The following is a 3,364-nucleotide window of genomic DNA, read 5'->3' as shown; positions in this document are numbered from 1 at the left end:
TGCCTGGATCAGTGAGGCTTGGATCTATGCCGGAGTGTGCAAGGCAAGTGTCAAAGCATGGTTACTCTCTCTAGATCACCATGGCAGTCTGTGCTGGGTTTCAGAAAGGAATTTGTGGCTTTGAGGCACACTCCTGACAAAAGGACACACTCCGGCATAGCATCACCGCTGCAGCTGGTAATGCTGTGGTGCCTGACAGGAAAACATCTTTCAGGTTGAAATTGCTGTGGCCACAGTTGACTTCTTGCCCTAATGAATAACCTCAAGTAGCACATAATTTTCAATTAATTTAATTTGTCTTGGCTCCTTATTTAACCTGAAAACCCAAGATGTATCCAACGCTCTCCTCAGTTACTCACCCCTTGCTATTATTCTTTGGAGAGTGGACACTAGCATATCCCTCATTTCGGCTCTGAATATATGTTTGAGATCCATCACGAGCAAGCTCTGCAAACCCTTTTTCTTTTTATTTCAGCTGTGTATACGCCCAGACAGGATGTGCCTCCTAATGCATTTGCTTGATAAGTTTAAAAGACCTCAGTGTAATTGATTTTTCACTGCTAATATTAGTCCAGGAAACCAGAGCTCCCATCCATCCTGCCAAAGGAGGAGGATTTATTGTTGAAGCTGTGCTGCCTGGTGTCAGGTCATTCCTGGCTTTGGTTGTTTCTCTGCAGCAATGTCACACTCAGTATGTTTGCTATTTGTGACTGCTGAGTGTTGGGGTGTCCTCATGGGTGACTCTGGAGTGACAGGGAGGTGCTTTCAAATCCTGACGTGTGCTGACCCCAGTGTAGTGTGGTCCTCCTTGGAAGGAATAAAGAGCATATGTGTCCTTCACATAAGGCTCTGTACCCAGGGTTGGTCTGTGCACAGAGGGTGATGTCCTGGCCTTGTCAATGGTGGTTAGACTGCCCTGGCCCTGTGAAGACCTTCCCCCAGCACTACGTGGAGCTGTGCTCATCCTCCATCCAGGAACAGTGGGATGTGTGAACTTTAAACCAGGTCCTCACATAGCTCTTTGCACCTATAAAACCACTTGGGAGAGTGGGTAATGTTTTCTTAAACATGACAGACGTATAGCACCTGAAGCAAAGGCTGATGTGCTGTCAGGAAGACAACCTATCCCCTTTTCTCTCTCCCTTTCTGTTTTTAGTGGCAGTCTTTCCAAACCATTACGTACCTATGGCCTGGTGTTTAGCATCAACTCCTTGTTTGGCCTCTGGGGACCAGTGATTTTTAAGATGTCTGACCCAAGCTCAGTGCTGTGCTAAGACAGTCCAGCTCCTAGGAGCATCCAGCCTCTAGGTGAACAGAGGATGGCCAAGGCAGAACATCACAGCAATATAATCTATACTATTTTTCTATTTTCTCTACAGAAATAGGTCTAAAGCCTGTCCCACTCCCAGCTGCCAGCTTGGTGAAGACACGTATGCTTCTTTAACTGGTGATATCCAGTGGCACCAGGTGTCTAGAATGATTTTTGAGTCTCTCCCAACCAATGGGTCAGATACACACTTACACCTCAAACAACAGTCTAAGACGTAGGAGTGGAGTGACATTCAGATTTGCACTTTTGGATCTAAAATGGTTCATCTCAGTCATGCCACCATCATTAAGGCTGATAATAACAAGCTATTTTGACATGCTTACTCCTGCATTCCTACGGCCCTAAGGGTGCTTAATAGCTTTAATTGCAGTGATCTGAACACCGCAACCTTTGTGCTGGACCCGTGCACAAGTTCCCATCTATCAGCTGAGCGATAGTGACTTGTGACAGGTCAGCTTTCAGCAGGGAGCAAATGTGAAGCGAGGAAAGAAGTTAAGACAACTCACATTGGCACAAGCCAAGAACACATCGATTAACCGGGGACTGATAGCTTGTTCCATATCTTGTCACCCGTTAAAATATTGTATTTATATTCACACTGATATACTGCCAGTTGCATTAAAAATAGACCAAGTGTGTAGCTTTTAGTCCACCAGAAGAAGAGTTTTCATGCATTTCAAAAACTTCACTGTGATTAATTCTTGCTTAGTTTTCAGGTGCCCCCAGGCAGTGTGTTTTGCCAGAGGTGTCCACTACACCTTGAAATTACCCTCTGCAAAATAAAGCAAAAGAGACATGCGCTGTTCATCAAAGCCCCATGATGTGCAGACCCCCTTCAGCCAAAACAAGTCCCAGTGAGGGGAAATCAGGCTGTTAAGACACTGACAGCCCGATGCTGATGCTGGGGAGCTGCGGGGGCAGCGGGAGCGTCATGGGCTTCTCCGTTGGCTCTGCGTGGGTGGCACAGGCTGGCAGGAGGTGAGTGCAAGGGATTGCACAGAGTCCTCCTCCCGTGCAATTAGCAGCTTGAGCAGCTGGAGTCAATGGTTGATGTGGTGCCTGCTGTGGAGGGTTAGGCTAGGAAAAAAAGATGATTTTCAGCCTTCTTTGGATCCTGTTTATTGGGAAGTTCTTGACAAAGTAGGGAAGTAGGGAGTTGCTGAAATGCACTTGCTTTGGAGAAGAGTGGTTTCATCAGTCCTTCTTCTGCAAGCACACAGGAGAAGGAAGAGCAGTCTGATGAGAGAAGACTTTACTGAGCTAGGTCTTCACTGTTTTATTAAAACAAAAACAAACACAAAAGAAGTCAGTTAGAAAATCAGTAAGATAATCGTACTCCTAAGCTCAAGCAGTCCAAGTAGCCTGTATAACAGGGCCATCCTTTTCTCTGCACATCCTGTCTTTCCTACTGAAATAATAGGGGAAGAATACTTTTCATCTAATGTCAAATGTTTAAAAGACAGCTGCTAATTTTAAATTAGTTATCCAGGCTCTTTCTACATCAGTCAAGAGGACCAGGTACTTCCAGAGGCTAGTTCATTCTCTGATGACATATTTTTAGGCATTTGGGTGAGATTCAGCCCTATATTGGTAGGTTTATGACCTTCAGATAAAATTTAGAGGTTGAACCCATAAACTGTATGTTTTACAGATCTCTGGCCAGGTAATCCACAATCCTTATCTTTTAGTTTTCTCTTTCTTTTACTTTTCTCTTTTTTATTTTTTTTCTTTCTTTTCAGAGCAGTGATAACTGCTTGCACCTCTGTTCCTGAGCGTTCCTGAGATTGCTGGTTCAGTTCCCTCCTTTGTCAGTCACGAGGACATTTGTCACCTGTGCCCTGCTAAAATGTGCTCTGATGTATTGCATGAGCTAATTCCCCTGACTCTGCCTCACAAATCTCTGTTTGTCTTGTTCATTAACATAATTACTTCCCTGCATTAGCTGATGCCTGTAATAAAAGTCTCTGTTCCTCCTGTTGAAAGCTGTAGAGGTTGATAGCATGGTAATAAAAGTCAACAGTACGGGTGACTTAA

Source organism: Charadrius vociferus, unplaced genomic scaffold, assembly GCF_000708025.1.
Source record: "Charadrius vociferus isolate BGI_N301 unplaced genomic scaffold, ASM70802v2 scaffold12, whole genome shotgun sequence".
Taxonomy (NCBI): Eukaryota; Metazoa; Chordata; class Aves; order Charadriiformes; family Charadriidae; genus Charadrius; species Charadrius vociferus.
This window is presented reverse-complemented; position numbering follows the sequence as displayed.